The sequence below is a fragment of the Peromyscus eremicus genome, chromosome 8a, assembly GCF_949786415.1.
Source record: "Peromyscus eremicus chromosome 8a, PerEre_H2_v1, whole genome shotgun sequence".
Classification (NCBI taxonomy): Eukaryota; Metazoa; Chordata; class Mammalia; order Rodentia; family Cricetidae; genus Peromyscus; species Peromyscus eremicus.
Window position 1 is genome coordinate 29,856,560 of NC_081423.1, and position 12,002 is coordinate 29,868,561.

Genomic DNA, 12,002 nt, shown 5'->3' on the forward strand with positions numbered 1-12,002 from the left:
TCTTGGTAGATAGTGTTCTTAAGACTCATTAAAAATTGAAGCTTAAAGTTTATGGTTTGCTTGGGTTGGAATCTATGTGGGGTAAGAAATTGGCAAAGTGGTTTTGTACTGTTCTTTTTACTGCTTCCTTGTTTTCTCCATGTGGTGGCAAACTTTTACTGTAAATCCAGTTTCTAGGCATTGAGGACCATACAATTTCTGTTTCATATACTTGGGTCCTATAGCTTGACAGTAGTCAGACAATAGGTAAATGAAAACACTATGTTCTAATCCGACTTTTATATATGAACAGTAGGAATAAAATACAGATAGTAAAATTTGAATTTCATTTATTCAAGCATTTTATGAAGTATTTTGAGTTTTTGAACCACTTGAACATAAAAGTACACTGAGGTGGGGAGGGGGGTTTAAAATCAGACAGTAGATTCGATTTGGCTAGTGGGCCACAGGGCTTATTTTAAATCCCAAAGTGTTATCACAGAGATACTAATGTAGGGGCAGTAGGATGACTCAGTTCATAAAGGTGCTTGCACAGAATTCTTGTAGAGGGAAAGAATGGGCTCCGAAAGTTGTCCTTTGACTTCTACATACATCACACACACTGATAATAGTAATAAATATGCTACAGAAATAAGAATCAAAAAGAAAAAAAAAAGTTAGGTGGTAGTGGTAGATACCTTTAATCCCAGCGCTCAGAGGGGAGGTAGAGGCAGGCAAATCTGAGTTCAAGGCCACCCTGGTCTACAGAGCGAGTTCCAGGCCAGCTAAGGTTACACGGAGAAACCCTGTCTTGGAAAACAACAACAACCAAAAGAAAAAAAAAAAAAAAAGACAAAATCTTTATACCTACAGTGTAATACACAGTAGTACTTAGAAAGCTCTGGATGTCAGCTAATATCCTTCCCACACTCTCTTTTTCAAAGTTTTGCTGTGTTTATTTTTTTGGTATTTTGAGACAGGGTCTTCCTGTGTAGCCCTGGCTGGCCTGGTACACATGGTAGACAAGACTGGCCTCAACCTTTCGGTGATCCTGCTGCTTCAGCCTCCCGAGTGTTTGCCTTCCAGGCAGATGTCACCACACTCAGCTTCTGTTTATGTTTTTCATTTGCAAGTGCTTGGATATATTTATGGGGGAGAGTATACTTCCACGCAAGTATAATTTCTCTATCATTTGTTTTCTTCAAATTAAAGATTTAAGAACTGGCTTCAGACTGTAATGTGATGATTCTACCAATAAGTGGCAGTCTTACTTAAGTGTAGGGCCAGCTGTAGTGAGGGCCAAAATGAAACCTAGAGGCACAGCTTATGAACTGCTGCTCACTTATTCAGAACTGAATTTGGTCTTTACACATCTGGTTGATATCTGTTGAGTCAGGATGACTCTTGAAACACACCCATCCTGCAGCTGGGAGTAGTGGCTAACACCTGAGACCTCAGATTCTGGAGGGTGACGTGGGTAAGAGGGTGCATTTCCAGACTAAGGTGGCCTGCCTTGCAAGACATTACCTCAAAAAACAAAGTATAGCACACAAAAACAACTTTGAGTTTTAGAATTTGGGCCCTACTACTTGTCAGCTGTGTGTTATTGATTTGTTTTATTAGTGTCCTTGGAAGCTCATTTTCATTAACCCAGGTAATCACAGTAGTTATCCCAGAGTACAATGCCGACAGTGAAAGACAGCACTCACCCTAATTCCTTTTGAAACCCATTTGGCCCCAAGCAGTAACCCAGGCTTCAGGCAAACTCGGCCTGTGTGCAGAGCATTTGATCTGAAAGGGCTTGTGGGTGCTCCAGCGGCTAGGTGGGGCTTGTGCATGGGGCCTGAAGGCAATATTTTTGAGGATGGGCAAAAAAAAAAAAAAATAAATAAATAAAAATAGAAGGGACGCACAAATAATAGAAACAAAAGAGGGGACATTATTATAGGTAGTAATAACAAAAGTTAGACAACTTTATCCTAATGCATTTGAAAATTTAGAAAAAGTGGGCAGATTCTTAGGAAATTATCAGTACTGATAGGAAATCCCAACAGTTCTTTAAGGATTAAGAAAAATGAACCAGAAGTGAAGATCTTAGAAAGAATCCTTCAAGTTCAGATAGCTTCTGTGCCAAATGAGCCTGATAAACATTGCCAGTATAAACAGACCTCAACATGTGCTTGTGTGTATATACACAAAGAATAAAACAGTTTTAATTTTTTTGTAGACTGTCAAGAGGGTAGAAAAGCAAAACATTTCCCAATTCTTATAAAGCTAGTATAAGTAAAATATTAAACTGAAACCAGTAATACGTTTTTTTCAAAAAGAACTTTTATGGCCAATTTGCCCTTACCTAAACAATGTAGAATAGAGAATTAATGTAACCTGCCAAATAATGGATTTTGGAAGAAAAACCACTTTTCACAATAAATGTGAAAGGCATCTGTGAAATTTAGTATCCATTGATAAAAAAGAAAAACAACTCACATATCAAGAACAGAAGGAAATTTCCTTAATAAACAGTAGCTCTTAAAAACAAAAACAAAGGGGTTGGGGATTTAGCTCAGTGGTAGAACGCTTGCCTAGCAAGCGCAAGGCCCTGGGTTCAGTCCTCAGCTCTGAAAAAAAAAAAAAGCAAAATAAAACAAAAATGTGTAGTATGTTTTACATTCAAGGTGAAATCCTGAGACCTTTGTTTTGAGAACAGAAATAAAATAAGGATGCCTGCTATCAAAGCTTCAAGTGTGTATTAGATTCCCTAACCAGCAAAGTATAAGAAATAAAATACTGAAAAAGAAGAAACTAAGTTATCACTACATAACAGAAAATAATCCTCAGCATAAACAATTTTATGTATTCTAAAGATAATGGATTAGTAAACATTGACCAATTGTCGCAGAAATGTTAAAAAAAAATACTATTACAGCTTTCCATCAACCAAAATACAAAAGTGTAAATATCATACTACGTAAAATAGCTTCAATAATATGGGAGACCTAGAAAAATACCTAGAAACAGTTAAATTTTATAGAGAATACATTTTCCTAATATTTTAAAAAATCAACCTAAATATAAATAGAGTCAAAACATGTTTTTATTTTTTTTTTATTGAAGCAAATGTAATTTACACTTTTATATATAAAAAAGTCACAGTTGGGATAGGTGACTCAGCAGGAAAAGGTGCTTTCCACTAACCTGACTACCTGAATTCAGTACCTGGGCCCCAGACGGTGGAAAGAGAGAACTAACTCCTAAAAGTTGTCCTCAGACTTAACGTGTGGGGTCAGCTCAACTGGACTGAGAAGCCAGCTGGTCTTAGGATGCTTCAGGCCACCATCCTTGCTCCTTCTCATATCAGCCAAGTTTTTGAACTAATATAGGCAAATATTTTTTAAGACCTCTGAATAAGGGAAGAAATACTAAAATAAAATACAAAAATGTACTATTTACAAGAGGAAAGATTGGTCCATTTCATTACAACAAAGTTAAATTGTGTTCAGAAGATGGAGAGATGTCTCAGCCGTTAAAAGCACTTTTTGCACTAGATGATCCTGGTTCTGTTCCCAGCACCAACATGGTGGCTGACAACCGTTAGTAACTCTAGTTCCAGGGCGTCGGATACCTTCTGACCTCTACAGGTACTAGGCATGTACAAAGTGTACATACATATGTGCAGGCAAACCACTAATATACAATTGAGAGAGAGAGAGAGAGAGAGAGAGAGAGAGAGGGAGGGAGGGAGGGAGGGAGGGAGGGAGGGAGGGAGGGAGAGAGAGAGAGAGAGAGAGAGAGAGAGAGAGAGAGAGAGAGAGAGAGAGAGAGAGATTGTGTTCACAAATGATACAGTCAAATGCTACAGCATGGGGGAAACAACAGATGAAATCAGTAGAGGACTAACATCGAAAAGTTATAAATTATTTTTATTAGTATGAAACACACAGAAACTCAACAGAGTGGGTAAAGGACTTGAACAAGTATTTCTCTAAAATTAAATTCAAATGCTGTATAAACAAGAGGTGCTTGTTAGTAACTAGGTACATACAAGTTAAAGTCACATGGCATGTTCCCACATCCTTACCAGCTTGAGAAAAGCCATATATAGAAACCACAAATAGAAAAGCCAATCTTGGCAATACCACAGCTTAAAAAGATTTGTAATTTTTTTTTTCTTGAGACAGTGTATTGTGTTGTAACCCAGACTGTCCTCAAATTATGTTCCTTCTTCAGTTTCCCTGTTTGGATTACAGGTGTGTACTATGCCACCAGCAAAATATATTCTACATGCTATTGGTGAGAACCTTGGAAACTAACTAACTGAACACTGGATAACAAGATTCCAGGTTTTTGTGCCCTCTGATCTATTTACTCTTTTATTAAAACATTTCAAGAACTCACAAATATCAGCATTTATCTATGAGAATGTCCAGAGTGGCAGTGCATGTAACTGAAATGAAAATGAAACTTCTAAAACAGAAGGGACAACTCTTTTGAGAAGTCCACACCCATGTTCAGGAGTGTGCCTTAGTTTCTTCCTGAACACCTTTCAGATCTTAACCCTAGCACTTAAAACCTATTAAAACCTCTTAATAAACTCCCAACTGTGCTTCAAAAAAATAGAGTGGCCCCATCTGCCTAGCCTAGGTCCTGGTGCCGACAGACCCCGGCTGCTCTCAACCTTGGTCAGAGGAGCATGTTTTTGCAGTGGGCCGCGGTCAAATGGAAAGATGTATAACAGGGTCAGAATGATGAGAATGAGAGACTGAGTGCTCAGCTGTAAACAGGATGTCTGTATTATTATTATTATTATGATGATGATGAAATTTTCTATTCATTTTACATACCAACCACAGATCCCCACCTCCTCCCTCTTCCCACCCCCCAGCCTTCCTCCTCAAACCTCCCCCCATTCCCACCTCCTCCAAGGCAAGGACTCCCATGGGGAGTCAGCAGAGCCTGGTACATTCAGTTGAGGCAGGTCCAAGCCCCTCCCTGCTGCACCAAGGCTGTGCAAGGTGTTACACCTTAGGCACTAGGCTCCAAAAAGCCAGCTTATGCACCAGGGACAGATCCTGATCCCACTGCCTGGGGGACCCCTAAACAGTTCAAGCTAAACAACTGTCTCATGTTCATGTATCCAGAGGGCCTAGTCCAGTGGGGCTCCACAGCTATTGGTCCACAGTTCATGGGTTTCCACTGGTTTGGCTGGCCATCTCTGTACGTTTTCCCATCATGATCTCAATGTCCCTTACTCGTAAAACCCCTCCTCTTTCTATTGATTGGACTCCTGGAGCTTGGCCTGGCACCTGGCCAAGGATCTCTGCATCTGCTTCCATCAGTAACTGGATGAAGGCTCTATGATGACAGTTTAGGGTATTCACCAATCTGGTTACTGGAGTACACCCTCTCGACTACTGCTAGCAGTCTAAGGTGGGGTCATCCTTGTGGATTCCTGGCATGACATCTATATTAACGACTGCTCCCCACCCAGGGATCAGGAAACATTTCAGAAGAAGGGACAGAAAGAATGTAACAGTGGGAAGACGGGGAGGAGTGTTGTATGGGGTGCTGTCTTCTGGACATGAGGTGGCTGTGTAGTCATGGATTTACAGCATCAGTGGGGACCTGTAAAAAGACCTACACAAGATCAAGTCAGCCAAAATCACACCATAGATGGGGCAGATGACCTCAGTTTCCACTCCTTACAGTAGTCTCTGGCAGTTGATAACTGAGAGAGGAACTATCAACTTTTTGGGAGATGTGACCACTAGTAAGTTTTCCATGGATGGAACGAGTACGTTTTCCAGTGGATGGCCTTATACCCCTGCAGATAAGGACAGCACTAACTGGACTAAATGGGTTATCAAATAAAAGCCCCGTGAAGTTGTGAAGGAGGCTTGGTGAAGATATGAGGAAGTTGGAAAGGGAAAATGGGGAACAGATATCGTCATATTCCATTGTATGAAATTCTGGAATGAAATTCTCAAAAAGGAAGAAAATCAAGAGAATATGAGGTATATCTGTTCCCAGAAAAACCTTTCAATAACAAACAACCTACAAGGAGCCAGGGAGGATCTTACAGATACACTGTCCAGATAAATAGATGACAAAACACCACAGTTCATATGATTTCATTCATAAACTGCTGAAAACCACGAAGAACTATATGCATAATCTTGAGATTCATAGGTAAGTAGTGAAACTTGGAAAAAAGACTGAGGGCTGGTGAGGTGCACAGTTGGTGGAGTGATAGTGTAGCATGCTAAAAGCCCTGGCTTTGATCCCCAGCACTGGTTTGGTGGCACATATCTGTAATCTAAGCACTGGGGAGGTGGAGGAAAGAGAAGTTCAAGGTCATCTTAGGGTACATAGGGCATTAGAGGCCAGCCTGGATGGGATATATAAGACTGCCAAAAAAAAGAAAACCAACAAACCAATTTATCACTAGAAAATTGCATTGCAATATCAAGGATAATACTTACGCATAGAAGCAAAGTGTCATGGTCAGGAAAGAACAGATGACTTGGAGTGAGGCATCAAATGTACTTTAGCAGAGTGGCCGTATTTTTGAGTCCAGATTACTTGAATATTGCTTTATGGGTATTGAATAGTCCATAAATTTGTATTTATGCAACATTCTGTTATAGTTTTCGTTAAACAAATTTAAAAACTTAAAGCCTTATTGTGAAATCATTGTCCAGTCCTTTTATTGGAAAACTATTGTCTGACGAGAAGATTTTGGCAAAGACATGAAGTATCAGAAGAATTCTTGCTGCCAATGTAAAGTGGATTAGGTACTCTGGAAAGCACCTAAGCATGGTCTTGTAAAGTCGATGTCTTTGATCAGAGAAAAATGAGCACACAGGGCAGGAATGAAGACCAGAAGTAGTAGTAGAAGCATAAAAGTTACCTCAACAGGACTGACTGATGGTGAGTGTGTCTGTGAACTGAAGAGAATGAGAACTTAGCTATCTGAACCTATAAAACTGTTAGTAAGTTGGCAGAAAGAAGAGAGATGTACTAGAGAACAGTATAAAGAACAAGCCATACCACTTCCCGTCTGCACAGCCTCTGTGGGCAACAGTGGGACCTCCATTTTCAAGATGAGATGATAAACAGGATTTCCCACAGTGAGTCACAGCTCATCAGAATGTTCTCACCAGTGGACACTTTTCATCCTTTGTAGCTGAATGGCTGGAGTCTGAGTGAGCTGGTGAGAGGTTTTTTGTCCACAGCCCTCTCATCTCCGTGATGAGGAATTTGCTTTAACAGATAGGATTTTCTTCTCGTTCAAGCTTCTTGACCAGTGAATATGACGGCTAAGAAGACAATTGGGCCTCTGTTTTCTGTGCTTCTGGGTAAAGGGCACTGGAGAGGGTGCTAAGTACTCTTGTATATGACCTAAAGCTTAATCCCTCTATCATCCATTCATAATTACCAGATATAAAAACTACAAATACAAAAGCTCTTTATCATCTCCTTAATGTTGTGACATTCAAATCCTTGTGAAGCACACAACACTTCTTCCTCTTTTAAGAACAAGAATACATAATTCATTTTGTTTTTTTTTTTGTTTTATTTTTTGTTATTTGAGACATGGTCTCGTGTATACTAGACTAGCCTAGAATTCTTATACTCCTTCCTCTACTTCCTAAGTGCTGGAATTTCAAGCATGTTCTTGGTTTATTGGACACTTGGGATAAAACCCAGGACTTCATCCATGCCAGGCAAGCACTTTACCAACCTCGCTACAGCTCTACTCCAATATCCACATTGATTTGGCAAGACGGTCACATTAGTGTCTGGGGTGGTGGTGGTGCAATAAAATACCTGACAAAACACAACCTAAAGAGGAAAATGTTTATTTTAGCTCCTTCTGAGGGTACAGTCCAGCACTGCAGGGAAATCATGGCAGCTTGTCTCATTACATTCACAGGAAGCAGAGAGAAGTGAATGCTGGTGCTCAGATTGCATTCTTCTTTTTGTCCGGTATGGGATCCCATCCATGGCATAGTGCTGCCTACATTTATGATGCATCCTCCCACCTCTGTTATTCTAATCTAAGTGTTCTCTTACAGAACACTCAAAGGTTTGTTTCTATGGTACTTCTAAATCCCATCATGTTGGCAATAAAAAATAACCATCACAGCAGGTTCCTGAATCTCAAAGCCTTCTTCCTTTCTGGTTCTTTAGGAGATTTTTTTTTTTTTTTTTTTTTTTTTTTTTTTTTTTTTTTTTTTGCTTCCCAGCATCCACTGTTCCTGAAATTTACATTTATTTATGTACTTCTATTTATTCATTCACTTACTTTTTGATGATGCTGAGGAGCAAACTCATGGTCTTTGGTTTGCCTTAGGCAAACACTTTGCCACCAAGCTACATCCCTAGTCTTGTCCTGCAATTAAAAAAAAAAGACACTTTAAAACTTCTACTTTTTTTAAACTGACACATAAGAGCCCTACATATTTATGGTATGCCTTAAGATATTTTAATATTTAAATCAAAATATCACTCTTCACACATAATTTCATCTTTGGGGCGTGGGGGAAGTGGTGGTATTATGAATTAGATGATTGAACCTTGGTCCTCATGTATGCTAGGCAAGCACTCTACCACTGAGCTCTCCACTAGACCTCTTTTTCTTTTTAAACTCTTTATTTTGAGACAGGGTCTCACTAAATTACTCATGCTGGCCTTGAACTTGCAATTTTCACCTCCCAAGTAACTAGGATTTCAGACCTGCACTGTCATGTCTGGCTTCCTTTCCCCCTTTTTCATTTTGTTCTCTGTCTCTCTGTTTCTGTCTTTCTGTCTCTGTCTGTCTCTCTTTTTTCCTCTCTCTCTCTCAGTGTTCAAATATTCATTTTGCTGTTGTTGATTATAAAGTTTGGTTTGGTTTTGATTTTAATTTTCTCTCTCTTTTTTCATGCCTCCTTTGAGACAAGTTTTTGTTATGTAGCCATACTAGACTTGAATTCTCCTGCCTTAGCTTCTGAAGTTCTGGTGTTATATGTATACACCACCATGCCTAGGTCATTTATCATTTCTTTATGGTGAAGACATTAAACAATCTTCCCTTCTAACTTTTGAGATATACTGTACATCTCCATCATCTCCAGCCAGCCTATGTGCAGCAACACACCCAAGCTTCTTACTCCTGCCCAACCATAACATAGGACCTACTGGCCAGCCTCTCCCCTTTCTCTCTGTAGCTTCTGGTAACCCCCACTCTATTCTCAGCTTCTACTGTCAGCATTGTTAGATTCTACCTAGAGAGAGAGATGCAGTATTTGCCATTCTGTACCTGGTTTATTTCACTTAGCACAATGATCTCCAATCCCATCCACAGTGCTGCAAATGGCAAGGACTTAGCATTCCATGGTGTATACAAATGTAATTTTCTTCATCCATCAGTTAATAGATATTTAGCCTGTTTCCATTTCTTAGTTATTGTGACAAGTTTTAGAATAACAAGGGTGTGCAGATTTCTCTCTGAAATATCTATTACATTTCCTTTGAGTGTATACCCCATAGTGGAATAGCTGGATCATGCAGTAGTTCTCTTTAAGTTTTTGAGGAACCTGCACACTTCCTTCTGTATGACTATACTAACTTACTTTCCCACCAACAGTTTGCAAAGGTTTCCTTCTCTCCACTCTTCTCAGCATTCACTTAGTAGTTTTTAAATAGCTATAATGAGATGCCATCTCTTTGTGATTTTGACTGGCATTTCTCTCATCAATGGTGTTGAACATTTTTCTTTCATTTATCTGTTGGTCCTTTATATGTTTTTCTCTTGAGATGTGTCATTTTAGATCTGTTTCCCTGTCTCCTGAACTGGGTAAAATTCTGTAACATCCACCTTATGAATTCTATCAAGTGGCACTTATTTATTATTGTGTAATCCAAACTATAGATACTCTAGTATTTTCATTTGAAGTTTGGAGGCTATTTCAGAAGTCTGAGGTTTTCTGCCCATTTCCCTGGTAATTAAGAGGTAAACAGAAACTCATACTTAATCTGTAGCAGAGTCCCTATCCTTCATCTAATTATAGCCAGCATGCACCAGCTGACTCTCAACATTAATGACACAGCATTCCTTTCTTTCAGCTTTTTGAGACAGGGCTTCACTATGTAGCGGAGGCTAGCCTTGAGTCCACAATCTATCTTGCCCAGTTTATGACACAATTTAGAATATATAAATTATAAAAGGCTTAAGTATCCAACACCCATTCAAAGACTGTTTTCTTTTTTTTTTTTTTTTTTTTTTTTGGTTTTTCGAGACAGGGTTTCTCTGTGTAGCTTTGCACCTTTCCTACTCACTTGGTAGCCCAGGCTGGCCTCGAACTCACAGAGATCTGCCTGGCTCTGCCTCCCGAGTGCTGGAATTAAAGGCCACCACCGCCCGGCCAAAGACTGTTTTCAAAACAACAACTCCCATACACAGCCCATAGTTACAGAATCATTGTTTATGAGTGGGTCTTTTCTGATTTCCTCTACAAATGAAGACAGATTTGAAGTATGAATTTCAAAAAATTAAATCTTTTATTTTTAGACAGGTTTCATGTAGTTCAAGCTGGCCTTGAACTTACTATGTAGCAGAGGGTGACCTTGAACTTCTGATCCTCCTTTACCTTTCTGAGTGCTGGAATTACAGGTTGGGTTTTTTCCCCCCAAGCTCAGTATTTCTCTGTGCAACCCTCTGTTCTGGAACTCACTCTGTACATAAGGCTGGCCTCAAACTCACAGAGATCCACCTGCCTCTGCCTCCCGAGTGCAGGGATTAAAGGCGTGCGCCACCACTGCCCAGCTAGGATTACAGCTTTACATCTGTAGGCCACCATTCATCATATAATAGTGGGATCAAGTAGGACAGCACTCTAGCACTGAGCTGTGTCTCTCTTCTCTCCTTTCCCCTGTTTGAGGCAGGATTTCATTCAGTACCTCATGCTGGTTTAGAATTCATGATGTAGCCCAAGGTGATCTTAAACTCATGGCATGAACCACCATGCTCAGTTTATTTTCATTCAGTGGAATCTATGTGTCTGTAGCAAGAGATGAGACTGCACTACAGGAGACAGAGGTTTTCAGAACCTAGTGCTAAAACTGAAAGCTGTGGACTGACCCATGCGGCATCTCCAGATGTGCAGCAACCAGGTAGTTGTGTTGCAATATCAAATGCAGAGCAAGTGTAAAGCATTAAAAAAAAAATCAACCTGAAGCTCAGCAAACCTCTAGAGCTAAATCTCCCTTGCAGGAATTGTAACAGAAACAGGAACTAGAGTACATGATAGCACAAGGGAGCAGACAAGCCCAGAATGCAGAGCATTTCACAGAGAACCGGTTTAGAGAACCAGCCAGTGACTGGGAACTGAAGGGAAGCCTGTCAATTAAAAGAGACTTCAGTACAGCACCTGGCTGCATGTGGACACTGTGTCTGAGTCTGGATCAAAACACAATTAAGTAATATTTTTGAGATAGGAGAATTGGTTATAGTCTAATATATGAGGTGTAGAAAATCATCAACGATTTTATTCATTTTGAGTAGCAGTGGTATCATGGTTACACAGAAAGATTTCCTTTGGAAGTAGATGCACATTGAAGTCTGAGAGGGTGGCATAACATGACTATGACTTTTAAAAATTACTTTAGCAAATAAAAGACAAAAGATACAAGGAATAAGAAGTCTGTGATATACCATTTTGTCTAAATGAGCAAAGGGTGAGGCAGTTCAGTGGTTCAAAGTGACTTCTGTGCGACCCTGACAATCCAGGTTCAGTCCCTGGAACCCAGAGTGGAAGCAGATAACCAACTCCTGGGAGTGTCCTCTGACCTCTGGACATTGACAAGCTGCTGATGTCCCCTCCACCACCTCTGTCTGACACTCCCTCCCCTTCTCTCTTTCTCTCTGTGTGTCCCCTGTATCTCTCTCTTTCTTGCTGTCGCTTTATCTCTCTCTCACACACACACTTAACAAAATTTTAAAATGAAAAGGGGTAAGAATATGTTTTCCCTTTTTTGTATGT